Below are 16,241 nucleotides of genomic sequence, written 5' to 3'. Positions count from 1 at the left end.
AATTTGATCGCCTGAACATAGGTGTCTTGTGCCATTTAAAACACCCTGGAGCTGGCAGATGTGACATGGGATCTACTGCTGTAGATCTGGAGTGTGGGCTGGTGGCCAGATGGGATAATATAAGGAACCTAAAATGGTGTCAGTCTCCTATTTAGACAGCTGAATTGCTCTTTCAGTGACCTAGGCTGCATTTCTCACACACAAATCACCAGAAATCTTTGTCTAGTGATTTAAGATAGAAGGCCTAGGGATGGGAGCTAATAATAGTTTGATGATAGTCCTGCAGGCCACCTAGGAACCTCTAGAAAACAGATTGTAATGGAGAAGACTTGTGTCAGGATTTTGACTTCAGTCTGTGCAAAATCTTAAGCCATCTCTTCTTGACAGTGTTTACATTCCTTTTTAAACCATCATTGGATGTCTTGCTAGTAACGTCAATATAGCAAGATAATTACAGTCTTTATAAATAACAAACTTGAAATATTCACAAGTAGTTATATCAACTGTGGCTGACAGGTTAAGTATTTTTTCCTGCGTTCTTGTTTCAACATTTCTGTCTTTCTTTCTAATGAACCAAAATTTCTTGTTTATTTATTTGTTGGGAGGAGGTGTTTGGTTAAGATTTCATGGCTCAAATTTGTACTGGAAAATGTCCAAAACCATCCTCAGGGGAACCTGACTCATTCTCTATTTGTCATTTTTATTGAGGAATTTCTCAAATATAACATGAAATGACACCACAGGGAATTTGAACTATGATGAGATCCTTGTCTGGCTAGAAATAATTTATTTTAGCACTGTAATCGCATGGAATAGCAATAGTTCTTTCTGAAAATCGCTCTAAATTCTGCTCTGTGGATGCAAGACTAATATTTGGTCTCATGCAATGGGTTTTCTTTATCCTTCATTTGCAACTGGTCGTGAAACATGTTTTCCTCTCTCACATATGAAATGCCAGTCTGTTTTTTTTTAGCAAGCAATTCGCTCACTGGTCCAGATGTTCTTTCCTGTTTGATCACTTTTTCTCCATGATCTTACTGATAAATCGATTTTTCCTTCTTTGTCTTTCACGTGTTGAGCCATTGAGGCAGGCTATCAATTTCTATTCTTTTTTGCCTTTAGAAGAGTTTATGGCTTAACTGATCATCATTCCTATTACTACAGAACACTTTAGCCATCTTGTTTGTAGTAAATCAGTTTCTATTCTCAGTTAACTGGTAAAATCTGAATCTATACTACAAAGAATCAATGGGTAACACGCCTTTTAAACTAGTTATTCAATATACATTCCCTCCTCTGATTCAGCATGACGCTTACAGGTGTTCCTGATTTGCCCCCCCCCCCCCCCCCTTTTTTTTTTGATGCTTCTTTGATGTAATATTAAGAAAGAAAACTGGAGTTTTACTTTTATCTAAGTGTATTACTGAATTGAGGCCTCTGGAAACTGGGCATTCTTGTATTCTGTCTGCATATCCTGTTGGAAGCTTTCAGTCAGACTGAGAGCGGAATTGTTCCTTGACAGCAGATGTGCTAGAAGAGGTAGACTGAGATTGGTGTTAAAAGCTGGGTGTTGCACAAAGTAGATATGCTATTGATGGGGATGCTATAGGGAAGGCTAGCAAACATGTCTTCCTTTTCATTGAGAATTTCAAGGGAGCTTTGTTTTGTTGCCAATATAGAGGCTCTAAGATGTAGTTAGGAGGAGAAGATAAAATTTACTGCGTGTGGTGTTTTTTTTTTTTTTTTTTTTTTGTTTGCTTTTAAGCTATTGAGATAGGAATTGTCGTATGGAAAAAAACTCTACTCCTTAAGCAGTGATTAGGCTTCAGCTGTTGGAGGACTGTTCAGTGTGAGGCATTGCATTTGGAAGATGCCAGAAGAGAGCAATGAGACTAATGAATGTTGTAGATAAGATGGCTAATGCCAAAAGAATCAAATAAAAGGTTTAATTCTCTTGCATGGAAGAGAAGATGGAAAAGAAGTTACAATAGTCATCAAGTCCAGAAAAGGTTGCTGCGAAGAATTGCAGTTTTACTGATTAGCCTTTATAGCCCTGCTGAATTGAATGAGGTAGAGCAATAGTGTTTGGTTACTGCAGTTGCAGAATTCAAAAAGTTGCAATAGTGTGCTCCACTTGGATATTCAGAAAAAAACACTGAATTATTTTGCCTAAAGGATTCTTGTTGTGGAGTACTGTTGTCTTAGATTCATCTCTCCCCTACTGTATAAAAATATTAGCTTCCTGGGAGAGTATTATATTCTGTTTAGGTCTGAAGCATTGCTTAACACTAATAAACCTAGGGATTTACTCAGGAAAAACTTGATAGACACCTCAGTGAAAGCAGTTCTTACTGATATACCTGAGCAAGTCTTAAGAAGTTATTCAGCATCTGGAAATAGAAAGTAGAAGAGTGCCATATTTATGGCACTAATCTATGTATCTAAATTTATGTATGGCACTAATCTATGTATCTATATTTATGGCACTAATCTATGTATCTAAATTTATGGCACTAAATCTATGTATCTAAATTTCCTTGCCAAAGGGCTTACGTGTCAGCTAATACTCGACTATTTGAGGCTTTCTGGAATTCAGCCATCTCTAATCAGACTTTCAAAAAATGGGGGGAAAGAAGTGTGAAAGAAAAACACGTCAAAGCAAAAAGTGATTGCCATTGATACAAGAACCATGTGATACTTCCTCCAAATTCTTCTCTTTTGTCTTTTTTACCTGGAGGCAGAGTTTTGTATACATGTAGTTGGGGAATTCTTCCTAAAAAATAAATAAATAAATTGTCACAACTCATTGTTTTCTGTCTGTTTGTCAAACCAAATCTGTGTTTGAAAAATGGTAAAGGATTAACAGATTAAAGGATTGAATTGCATGGAGTGATAATTTTCTTTCCATATCTAGTCAGATATGAATATAAATAGATATGAAGTGAAGCTCAGCTCTCTGTTTTTTGGAGGTTTTTGTTTTTTTATTTTCTCAGCTCTTGCTTCAGATTGTCCCTTTTTAATAGGGAGTTTGCATTGTTTTTGTTTTTGTTTTTTGAAAAAGTACCTCTCTCTTCCAGGTTGCACTCATCTTAACTGGACAAAAAATTCATCATAATCTATTTAGAGATGCATTTCTTTTATTTATAGGTTTTTCCATGGTATTAATTGCTGTTACATGGGAACATATGTGAGCACCTTGCAAATACTAATAGATTTGTCTTCACCAAATCCTGTAAGAAAAAGAATTATAATTTTAATAGTTTTTTATAGATGAGGAACTAAGGCGAAGTGACTTCTTGATCTTCACACAGGATTTCTGCAACATAGTCAGGAATAGAATCCCTACTTTTATGAAACCTTGCTTATACACTCCTATTTCAAATATTCTGTGTAACTTTGATTTCTCTTGTTTACAGGAAAGTAACAGAATCACTAAATTTGGACACCAATAGTATGATATCTCAGTTAATTGTCTTGTATGTCATACTTCTGGAAATAACTACAATAATTGATTTTGGTGGTCCAATAAAGGCATATTGTTCTTCAGCAGTTGATCCTGTGTCTGTGATTCAGATGAGTCCTAGGAAGCAGAGTGAAATTATGATATATGAAAATAAAGCCAGGAAAATTTATGAACATTTTTATGAAAATAAAGTCAGGATTGCAAGTTCTAGTGTTCGTCATAGATTCCACAGAGCCCTATTCAAGAGTTGAATGTTCAGTGTGGTAGACAAGCACAGTGACTTCAGTACCAAAAAGTAAATGGCAAAATCCTGGTTATGTCCCCAGTCTTGAAGGTGTGCATTGGGCAACAGGTCTGATTTTTCAGCCTAGAAAAATGGACTTCAGTGTATTGTTTGCCTGTTCTCCGATGTTTTTTTGCCTTTCTTGACAAAGTAACTGTCACATGGAGTTCCTTGCAGGAAAAGAGAGGTAGTGCTTTCCCTGGAGCAACTGAACCTGCTCCGAGAGTGGTACCAGTCTACCAGCTTTGGAAGGTGGGGCAGAGCAACAACACAGCAAGGCATTTAGGAGCCTGCAGCTGAAGGAGAAGCTTCAGAGACAAACCAGGAACAGATTGGATGTCCTTGAAGTAACATCTGCCTGTTATAAAATGGTTGTTGGGATCCCAAGTCAGTATGAAAACTAGGCTCATGTTTAAAATGACACAATTTATTTTCTTCTGAGGTATGAAGTTAGGATCTAGACCCAAGTTCTTGTCTTGCTGTGCGCCTTTAAGATCTGTTGGCTTACATTGAGAGAGAAGGGATTTCAATCCTGACATGCAAGCTTAATTCCTGACTGGGTAGTAGTAGTCCACAGTCTGACTCAGATTACAAAAAGAACGTTAGTATGTATGCATGTGTATGTATACCTCATTGTACCATTCATGAATGTACCTTTTCAATGAATGTTCCAGTTTTTCTTTCAAAAACAAGCAACAACAACAAACCAACAACACAACAGTTAGAACCTGAAATCTATGTATTTCTACCCCTGGATTTGTCTGAATGTGTACACAGGTACAGGGGTTTATAACCTAATTTGCCTGTCAACATGAAGTGGGAGGAAAGTTGCAAGTGTATGTGAAATCGCTTCTAAAACTCCCAAATGCAAAATGTCAAGTGGTGGTACATAACTGGTTTAGGATTGCATAATCACTAGTATGATTAAAGGGACCAGTGCCTTCCTTTTAATACGGCTTTATTTTTCTTCATTTCCAGACAGCTGTGTGTAGTGTGTTGCTTGCTTGAGCTCCAAATGAATCCTTTATTACTTATGTTTATTTTTCTCTGTTTCCCAACAGTTAAAATAGTTTTTTTTTTTTTGTTTTAATTTGAACATTTTAAAAATAAAACTAAACAACTTTGGGAAGTTTTTGTTTCATTTTGCTTTTTAGTTTCATAAATACTTTAAAGAGAAGCTGAGACGTAGTCCATTTTCTTGACTGTCTTCCAGTTTTCCTTGCCCTTCTTTCATAATTCCAGGAGACTATTAGATGAGCCTGCTATTGTCCTGCTCCAGCACCATCAGCAGGGCCTAATATTATCAATCAGATAATATTATCACTCTCTTACAGATCTTAAACACCTTTGCAAACAGAGGAGGGTTGAATAAACCCGATAGCCTTCTCTTCATAATTCTTCAGTTTTTCTGTTGTTTTGTTTTCTGAGAAAGTTATTAATCTAAATCTTGAAACTCATTTCCATTGGTTCCAGTGAGAGATTTTCTTGAGCAGAACTTTATGACTCAGCAGTTATTTTATGTGTTAAGAGAAGGAAGTCAGACTCCCGAATCACGGCTCAGTGGTTGAGTAATGGGGAGATCTGTTCTAAATTTGAGGGGCCCAGGCACAAGATAGGAATGGCTCTCTGTATAATATAGCATAGTGAAACAGGCATAGTATAACAGGCATAGTGAAAAGTGTTGAAATGCAAGTTTTAACAGTAGAAATGTGTGTGTGTTTTAAACCTTTATGTATTCTCTACTTCTGCAAATGATGTCTGGTAGTGATTGTGTCTTTGTGATTGCTTTATGATATGTCTCTTTGGGAAACTATATTGTATTACTGTTTTCAAATCTTACATCAGTCTGTATGTTAGATGAATGATAACAGCTCTGATTCATCACAGCAATTCTAAGTATTTAGTATTTGTGGTACAGGAGCATGCATCAGACTTTATAACATGTACTGATGTTCTGCAGACTGAAGAGTAGATGCTGAGCAAATATGAATAGCTAGGATGATAAGTAGATGTTCCATAGGCAACTCTGTATTAGATTTTTACATACAATTTCTGTACATACATGTTTACTTCTATTATTTGGTTGCCTGCATGTTGTGAGAGTCTGGATAGTGTAAGTGGTAGCACAGTCCTAGAAACAAATTATATGTCTCTTTTGAAGTGGGATTATAAGTAATATACTAGTTATAATGTTCTCCCCCCTGTAGATATCAGATTTAGCTTTATGGCACCTGTTAACTAGAAATTTTCAAACTGAGCAATTTCACAGAATCACAGAATCACAGAATTTCTAGGTTGGAAGAGACCTCAAGATCATCGAGTCCAACCAATTTCAGCCTCCTCTCATGATGATCCTGTGATAGATGGATGAGAATTATTGTCACTGTGTTTGCAATGCGAATTCGAAAAACATTTAACTACCATTACTTCAAATGTCCTGGGCTGAGGCTCAGCTAGAGGAGTGTAAACGTCTGCATATAAGACATCTATCTGTACTCACTTTGAAGTCATTAGAGAGAAATAGGTATTTTGGGTGTGTGATCCTCAGACCATAACGTGTGTGTTTTCTGTAGCTCTGATGAACTACTCCCTTTTTTTTCCCACGGATGTAGTTCCATAGAATTCAGTTAACTAACACCTTTGAAAATAGGATTTTTGCTCTAGGAAGTCTGAAAACTGGAGACTAATTTTGAAAATGCATCCAGGTTCACTCTGTAAATCCAATAAAAATAAGGAATTTTCATTGTGACTAATGGAAAGGCCTCTAATATCCAGCTTTCTCTGAAACTAGGACCTGAACACACTGCTTTTGTTATAAAACTCTGCTTTTTTAAATTCTGTATCTGAACATTTCCCCTCAGAATTATTCTGATGTTTGATCACCTGACATTAATCTTTTGTGTTCAAATGACATATAACTTTATCTACATGTTAATTTGCTCTATGTTTGCTTTCTTAAACCAATGCGATCTAAGAAGTACTGAAACAAGAGAGTATATAAATCAGCGTAGGCCTGAAGTTTTTTGTTAGTTATAGGGAAATAATCAAAAGTGTAGAATAAACCTTGGTTGCTGTCAACTGTGAACTATGATTCTCAGACTGTCATAATAAATTGAGAAACCAGGAGCTATGTGACAGCTTCATCAATCTCAGTCTCTTGTTTCTTCAAGTCTTCTTGTTATCTGAGCCTTTTTTTTTTTTTTTTTTTTAATACGTACTCCCTGGAGCCTCCTCTAATATTAGTCCTGCGACTAATAAGTCACAGTAAAGATTTCTCTGCATGGAACACACAGAAAAATAAAGAATAATCCTCTTAGAGTGTGTAGTTATTAAGTATAAGTTAAATTGTATATGGATGCTCTTCTTTGATCTAACATGGCTGTAGGTGGCTGTGTCTTAGTTCATCAAAGTCACAGTTTTATTCTGGATTGTTCATCTTTACTGTTTTATGTTGTTTGTATTAGCTTCATATCTTTTGTTAATTCATCTCAACTTTCTTAAAAATATAAAAGTTCTAAGCCAGGACGGCCTATGTTGATGTATACCTTGAGATAAATTCTATAAAATATACTAAAATTAACCAGAAGTTTGGGATCCAAGTTGTGTGTAGATCTTACTTAAAGCAGGAGAGACCATGTTTTCACCTGAAGGTGTAGGATTTCAGCCTATAATGTATGCATTAGTCCTAGAAATTACGTATAACCAGTGAAAACACTCAATGCATATGGATTACAGGAAAAAAAAAAAAAAAAAAAAAAAAAAAAAAAAAAAAAAACCACAGACAAAGCAGAGAGCAGCAAAATTCTCTGGTGTCTGATTCCAAATATAGTCACTGTCATTATACTGTGCTCTAGAATGCAATCAATTCTTGGCATTGTTCATTTATGATAAGCAGCATGATTTAAACAGTTGAGAAATTAGCCATTGAAAATAATAGCTGCTGCATAATTGCTTGCTGTATTAGAAAAATTTAGACAAATTAGAACAATTTTTTAGACAAAATTATTTTCCAGTAGACTTGAGCATGAGTTGAAAGGTTGGCAGTGAACTTCCTTGTTAGGTAGATTCCAGAGTCTCAGCTTTCTGTAATGCCTGCTTTTGCTGTCTGATAATTTCCATGAATTTCTGTGTTTTAACATTATCCTTTTGACTTTAGTGTACAATGTGCAAACTTAAAAGTTTGGATAAGTCCACAAGACAAGATTCTTTTTTACTGCTTACATTAGCTTTTGCAGGCTTTGGTCCAGATCCTTCTTGAGTATTTCAAAATGCTCCTTATGTACATGTTGCTTAGAGTAATTGTGTCAGAGCGCAATAAGTAGTTTTGGATAAAAGAGGGGCAAGAATGAACATGAACTAGCAACTTTTAGTTTGTCTGTATGAAGCCTGTAACTAACAAATAATAGTAATAGTGATTAATTAAAGCATTAACTAAAATGTCATTGGGCATACTTTATGAGAATAATTGTTCAGAGAATTTGGAGGGTTTAGCAAAAATTTATTGTTAAGGGGCCTTATAAGGTATGGAAATAAATGTTTGGAAATAATTGGTATGCATTTCTTAACTAAAACTGGAGCAGACATGAGTTATTGTGCCATAGGAACAGAAATGAGATTCAGGGCAAAGCTTTTCTATTCTATCTTTACAAAAGAAAATATTAACTGAAGAGAAAGTTGCTACAGCCGTAAGTGTTGGACTGTAGTATAACCTCCTCAGCAGAGTGATTATACCTTAGTTGAATCTCCACCCTCATGCAGCCCCACCTGGAGTACTGCATCCAGTTTTGGGGCTCCCAGCACAAGAAGAGACATGGACCTGATAGAGTAGGTCCAGAGGAGTCCACGAGAATGATCAAGGGGCTAGAGCACCTCTTCTGTGAAGAAAGGCTGAGGGAGTTGGGGTTGTTCAGCCTGGAGAAGAGAAAGCTTCAGGGAGAACTTTTAGCAGCCTTCCAGTACCTAAAGGGTTCCTAGAGGAAACCTGGAGAGGGACTCTTTGTCAAGGGGTATAGTAATAGGACAAGGGATAAAGGCTTTAAACTGAATGAGGGTACATTTAGATTAGATATAAGGAAGAAATTCTTTACTCTGAGGGTGGTGATGCACTGGCACAGGTTGCCCAGAGAAACTGTGGATGCCCCATCCCTGGAGGTGTTCAAGGTCAGGTTAGATGAGGCTTTGAGCAACCTGGTCTTGTGGGAGGTGTTCCTGCCCATGGCAGGGGTGTTGGAACCAGATGGTCGTTAAGGTTCCTTCCAACCCAAACTGTTCTGTGATTCTATGGTAAAAACTTAAGAGTTTAAAAGAGTGGAAAGATGTATTTGCTGAATTTATTTAGAAGGCAGTGTTACAGACAATCCTTAGCAACAGCTGGGCATCCAGAATTTTGGGAACCTTTTGGGTATACTTTGATTCACATGTTAGTGGGCATGTTTTCATGTCTTTTTTTTCTTCTTATATGAAGAGCTATACAGAAAGGACAAGGTTCTGTTGCATGACCTTGAAAGTTGGCTTTCCCTTAAAATAGAAAAAAAAAATAAAATTGTGTATTCCTTCAAGGAAAAAAATGGATTTTTTTTTATCTTAGGATGAGTTTTCTATTCTAATTCTTTCCTTGCATTTGCTATTATATCAGACAACGTACTAAAAAGAGAAAACTCATGGGTGATTTTTTTAATTCTTTAAGTGAAATAAGCTTGAATGGGAAAGAAGTACATTTTTATATAAGATTTTTCCTTTCACACAGTTTCTCCAACATAATTTATGTATAAGTATACAGACATCTTGAAAATGAGGTGTTCTGTTTCAGTGTATGTGAATCGTCAAAAATTCCCTAAAGTGATCATTTGAAACTATTCCAAGTGTATTTATATTGTGGCCAGTACAGGCTGAGAAGTTTTCCACTGATAACTCAGACTGTTGTATTAAAGTACCAGAATTATATTTTTCAGATATGTATTAGCAAATAAAGAGGAACAGTATTTCAGCCTTATCTTCTGGAAAATAGTTTTTGTACTTAAAGGTACAAAATGGGTACATTAAAGAAGGCTGTAGTGAGGTGGGGGTTGGTCTGTTCTCCCACGTGCCTGGTGACAGGATGAGGGGGAACGGGCTAAAGTTGCGCCAGGGGAGGTTTAGGTTGTATATTAGGAAGAACTTCTTTACTGAGAGGGTTGTTAGGCATTGGAATGGGCTGCCCAGAGAAGTGGTGGAGTCACTATCCCTGGTGGTCTTTAAAAGACGTTTAGATGTTGAATTTAGTGATATGGTTTAGCGGAGGACTTGCTAGTGTTAGGTTAGAGGTTGGACTCGATGATCTTGAGGTCTCTTCCAACCTAGACAATTCTATGATTATGCCATTCTGTGAAAATTGTGAGTATATGCATTGATATATTTAGACTAAAGTGTGGAGATTGAATGATTCCCTTTGAAGAAGCTGAGGAACTTCATTTATTTATTTGTTTGTCTTTTTTTTTTCCAGTCATAATTAAAAATTGCTTCTGAAATTAGTCAGAGAAGCAATAAAAAAAATTAATATGACAGCAAAGAATGGGTTCTGTATCCTATTGGTGATTTACAGTAACAGGCTTAGAGTTGCATTTACAGGACAGGAAGCCAGACTGCCATGCAAATTAGAAATTGTTTAGGGTTTGATTATATAAGAATAAGCACCCTGGTCCCAATGCATAAAACCTTTTTGGCACCAACTAGATATGAGTAACAATGTCCACTGCCTGTGCAAGTGCAGCATTTTCTTGAACAGGCCTGAGACTCACTATATGCCATCAGCTGTTCAGTACTTACAATACCCTCTGAAATTCACTGTACAAATATGTCGGAGATACAGATAGCCAAGAAGTCTATTTTACTGAGATGCACATAGAAAATTGTGGGTCTTTATAATCTCATTAATTGTGAGGGTTCAAATTTAGAGCAAAATGCCTTAAACCAAATACTGTTGCAGCAGATCGAGTGTATTGCAGGAAAAATGAACCACTATTTCCACCTCAGATGCAGATTTGTCTGTGTTTATGGTTGCCTTAAGTGGTAGGTTCAATAGATTAAGTAGATTATTACAAAAACTGTTGGAGCAACATTAAAAAATTCCTTAGGTTCATTACCCATAAGAGGCATCTGTTACAGCCATACTTAGAGTGTGTATGTAGTATGAAGTTTAAGGAATACCACGTTTCACAACGCAGCTGCAGGAAAGAAAGATTTTGAGCATTTCTTTTCAAGTTCTGTGGATCTGTTAACTGCACACAAATAAGAAACCTACTCTGTGGGTGTTCAGGTGATAGGTGATTGTAGCCCATTAAGAGGTAGGGTTCTTCAGGAGAGGTCATGGGCATACGTTTGGTGTTGTACCATTGCACATAAGAACAGAGTGGTTCTAGGGAAACCTTGTGTTTTACAATATTCATTGATCATTTTAGAATGGTTTGTGTATTCATCATCAAAAGTGTCCTTGTGATTACTTACTGGTGTTTCTCTTTTCTGTAAAATGTCCTTTATTTATCAAGGAAAAGCATTTTTTTCTTACTTTTTTTTTTTTTAATTTCAACTCTGGTAAACATTAAACATTAAAAAAATAATAATTTCAACTCTGGTAAACATTAAAAAAAAAAAAAAAAAGAATTTTATTTTTTTGGAAAAAAAAGTGGACTTCTTCTCAGCAAAAGCTTCCTTGAAGGTTACTGAAACCACAGTAGTGAAGCACTGTATTCAAGGGCTTGGTATTCGTTTTTCCTTTGCCACATTTTTCCATTTCTTTCTGAAGGAAGGGAACAAAAAGCAGAATTCTAGTGCCATGTGCAAATGGTAGAAAATTTGAGTCATGCTTTTAAATTCTTGTTAAAGTCTGATGTCAAATCTCCTGGAGATACAAATGTGTTGTGTATGTAGGTAGTGGTTTCTTTCTTCTAATATTTCCCTTTGTTTTCTCATATAAAGTTGGTGTAAGAAAGATGGTTTAGCAATTACTTAAATTAATGATCCCTGTTCTCATAGCCCCCTCAGCTGATGCCATGTATTAACTTTCCTACCTTGACATGTCACTACTTGTGTGAGCATTCCAGCAGGAACACCTGCCTGCAGCATCTTACCTGATACCACTTCCTCAGGTCCTGCATGGCAGATTTACTCTTTGGGCTTCCACAGCTATCTTGAAATCATATCTTCCAAGACACCCACTCCAACAGAGTATCGTGGTGCTTGAGGGGAATGGAATAGAGAAATGAGAACACTTGCCAAATGTTGCTGTCATTAACATTAATTTCTAGAAATGGGCACTTGTTTTAAACACGATGTACTGAAGTCATTTGAATTATCTTTGTAATAATATTTGTGTATAGCTGTGCTTTGTAGATTGAAATAGACCAGGTAGACCATACAAGGCTGAGGGGTATCAGTAAGATCACAAAACATACGAAAAAGACAAGTAGGGAATGAATATTAACTGTATATTACAATAATGGCATTAGGGGACATTAATTCAGACTATGAAACATGTTTTAAACAAAAAGAAGTCTTCTTTCAACTCAATTAAATCGTACCATCATGCTGGGTTCAGAAGAGATTGGAAAAATGAATACAGGAAAGGTCCACCAGTGGCAATGGCATGGCTAGTGGTTTAGGAAGGCTAATAGGTATGTGATCACAGGAAGCAGGAGGGCATGTCAGTAATGATTCTGTTCCATCTGTATAATCTTTCCTGAATATCCACTACAAGGCAATGTGAAAGATAGGAAGTTGGGCTAGATGTTCTTTTTTTATTATTATTATAACAGCCATTACTATAGTAAATCCAGGAATGTGATTTTTGAGATTTTCACCCTTTTTTGGTTAGAAATATTCAGAATATAACGATTTTTTAAATTCCAAAATTGCATATTTGTATTTTCTGAGCTTGACATTGCTGATAATTTCTTTTACATATACAGTATATCCTTAATGGTGTTTAGTTTCTAACTTGAGAAAAGTCTGCAGTAATGCTGTCAAGAGTTCATCTCTCTGTCACAGTGTTCTACAATGGGTAAAATAGGCTGCTTAGAAAAATCAATGAATTTCAAAGAAAAATGAATTTCAAAGAATAGCTTAGAGTAAAATGTACAGGATTAGTTCCCTGGATCATGAGTCAAAGTCCCATTTTCAGAAGTCTCCAAAGAATGTTAATGCAATGGTAAGTGAATTGTTCTGTCACTCCTAAATGCTTTGGAGACTTCAAGGATGACTCAGATTTCTGAGGGGCTTGAGTGCTTACAAGAATGCTCACATGAAAGAAAAATGCCAGAAGGAAGGAAGAGAAGATCATGGGAGGAATTGGACAGTGAACATACTGTTCATACTGTTCACTTGTCATTTGACTCTGTATACCATTTCCGCTTTTGTGTCTTCCTGCTTGTGGTTTTGGTTTCAGGTACCCTTAGCAGACCTTTCTCCCTCGTATCCAAATAGGACACATGGTCAGAATAGCTTCCTTAGGGCAGATACTGAAGGAAGTTCTGAGCCAGATCAAGGTGAAATACCAGTGGAGCGTGTTTGAAGTGTTCATCAGATAAGTTAAATGAGAAACTGAAAGCATTTGTTTATGTAATAAATAAAACATCCATCTTTATCATCTGTAATGTCTCCTACTCTTCGATACTGTTCCACACTACCGTTCTCTTAGAGGATCTCATGTTACCAAGATACAGAACACAAGTTTGATTATGTGAAGGCAGTGGGCCAAAAAGCTAGAGGTCTTACGCAAATTCAGGTATGCATTAATTTGCATCATACTTCTGATATATAGATGTATCTCTCTATATATGTATGTATATGTTTAAATGTATCCATTATCTTTCCCTTTTATTTGAAAGATACTTCTTTCCCAGCCCCTCCCTAATCTGGATTTTCCCTTATTCCTTGATGATGGCTAGCCAATTTGAAATTCAAGTCCCAATCTCCTTTGAAAAACAGGTTTCTCACACTGATCTATCCCCTGTATAAGTGATTCTAGTCGTTGTGCTGGTAGTCATTTTATCTATTTAGGTATGTTAGTAAGGAGTAGTTAAGGGCTGTGGAAACTGAGCATCTATTTCTAGATACTTTCAGTGATTATCAATGATTGCCTTTGGTGGAGACAATCACAGGGCAGGTCTTTGTGAGGAATGTTACTGCTCAGGTGAGAACCTTTTCCCATCTTTTTGTGAGTCTAGATTACATGTGTTTTCAGAAGCCTTGCTCCAGGTTCCCCTTTGGGATCAGCAGTAAGATTTTGAGGTTCAACTATCCTATAAGCTGTAGATATGGAATCATCACACTGTCAGGTGGTGAGCCTAACCTGGACTTTTGTCAGATAAAGAGCCTAGGAAGTGGATTTGAGTTTCTAATATCAGTTTTAGGGAAGAGAGAGATATGCACCCCCTGCCTTGGGGCTGCTGTCCTCAAGGAGGTAACCTTGGTCCTCAATAAGATGACCAGTGTTAGTGGATTTTGTGCAAAAGGTAGCCAAAGAAGACATACCTGCTCTTAAAACGACACTTTTTATACGGAGAAATAAAGAAAGTGTGCTTTGTATTTGTGCTCACTTTAAAAGACTTAAAAATGGGTTTTAGTGGGACATGAAACAGATGTTCAAGAGAAAGGATTTTGCATCATCATCAGTGACTTTTTTTTCCTGTATTGGTTTTAGGCCTTGGGGTGCAGGTCTCCAGCAGGTCTAAATTGTCATACAAAGTGACAGTAAAGGCTGCTGAGGATCCACCCTGTTTTTCAAAACAGTCAACAGCCCAGTTTGACATCTAGAGCCTCCAAAACCGGAGCCAGAGGGAGCTTTATTGAAAAACTGACTTGTTATTTTAGTGTTTATGTGGAACTTAATCTCTAGAATGTCTGGTCCAAAATGCAATCTCACATTTGCTGCATTACTGGTGTTTACATGTTCAACTGGGCAACTTGAGCTGCACTGAACTGGAGTTGCACAAACAATGAAAGAAAGAAAAAACATCTTTGGCAGCTCTTTCATTTCTAAGTTTTGAAGATATACAAATAATTGGTGTTTTGTTTTGTTTTGTTTTATTCCAGCGTAAGAAGAATCTGAGGGTTGGTGGTAAATTGAGCTGTCTCTACAAAAGTGGTAAATCACCAGCCTTTACTATCAAGAGCAGACAATAATGTTTATAAAATCATTGCATTTGTTTCAGGTTATTCATCAGAGCTGGAAGACAATTGTTCAACTTGCTTTGTGATACTATAAAGAATGCTTGAAAAGCTGCATGCTTTGTAGCAAAATTTTAGGGTTTGTACAATTACCAACTGAGACTTTTTCCTTCAGGAAGTTTTCAACTAATCTTCCAGAGAGGTGAATCTAGATTGCAGTATGCTGTTTTGAAGGAACAAGTTTGAGTTGGCACTAATAGGGCAGCAAGGCCTGCCGATTTACAGATGAAAATTCTCACAGAGTTGTCCTACTCATACTTCAGTAAGCAAGGAACGTCTTCACTTTTCCTTTTCTTAGGCTCTCCCAAACTGCTCTGATGGGGTTATGAAATAGGTTTGGGTTTGGAAAAGGCTAAGAACTGTGGGCAGGGAGGATGGTGACACAGGAAATGTGAGGCAATAGTGCTTAAATAAAATGAAACAAAATAAAGGAAAAGGACTGTCTATGTACTTGCATTGCAATTCAAGACACGAGTAGACAGTCTGGTTTCTGTGGGTATTGCTGTAATTACCTTAGAGCTTTCCTTCTCTGTGAAAAAGTGCTTGATTTTCTGTCATCTACATGAAGTGTGAGCAGCACAAACAGCAATAGCCGGCTTAGTTGCGCAAGCTGCTAGGTTAAGTTCCTACATTAGTTACCAGCTATGTTTCTCCAGCTTTTCTGAGCTCCCTGGTCTTGCCTGGAAGAGCACTGGCAAAAGCAGTTAGGTTTTACTTTAGTGTACTGTGGCCAGTCCTGCAGCAATTAATTTCTGAAGGAGCTGTGCTAGCTCTTCTGAGGCTTTCAGTGTTGTGAATCTGTTTTTTGTTGTTGTAGTTTTTGGTTTTAGCTTTGGTGTTTTTTTGTTTTTTTTTTTTCCCTTTCCAAAAATAAAATGAAAACAAAACATAACACCAAATTGTTTGCTGACATGTTGGCACATATGGTGGAATAACTAACTGGTGGCAGCGTGTCTATTTAAAAAAAAAAAAAAAAAAAAAAAAGCAAAACATGGATTTCTCAGGTGGCAAGTTGCTTTTATCCAAACAGAAAACAGAAAATGGATATGATACACCTCTTAGGAGCAAACAGGAGAGTTTCAAGGTTGAAAATGGGTCAGACATCTTTTAGTGGCAGTGTTGTCCCAATGCTGAAGCGCATGTTTCTGTCAAATGCAACAGCATAAAATCTTTTTGTGCCAAAGGGAGGTGATTGGAGCCTGGGGGGGTAGGCAGTGACTCTCAAAACAGACAGTAGCTAATGCGGCCTTTGTGGTTTTATATATATGCCTATTAAAATGACAATACAGAAAT

The 16,241-nt window shown here is 36.8% G+C and overlaps 1 protein-coding gene across 1 annotated transcript in view; it reads left to right on the top strand.

The window, feature by feature from the left end:
- The window catches only part of SCUBE1 (signal peptide, CUB domain and EGF like domain containing 1), a gene marked incomplete at both ends in the record, with an annotated part of 218,245 nt that overhangs the window by 36,762 nt on the left and 165,242 nt on the right, over positions 1-16,241 (top strand). The gene's annotated exons all lie outside the window — the stretch shown is intronic.

Source organism: Netta rufina, assembly GCF_964035555.1.
Source record: "Netta rufina genome assembly, chromosome: 1".
NCBI lineage: Eukaryota > Metazoa > Chordata > Aves > Anseriformes > Anatidae > Netta > Netta rufina.
Note: the sequence above shows the minus strand (reverse complement) of the source record. Positions and strands in the feature narration are given on the sequence as shown.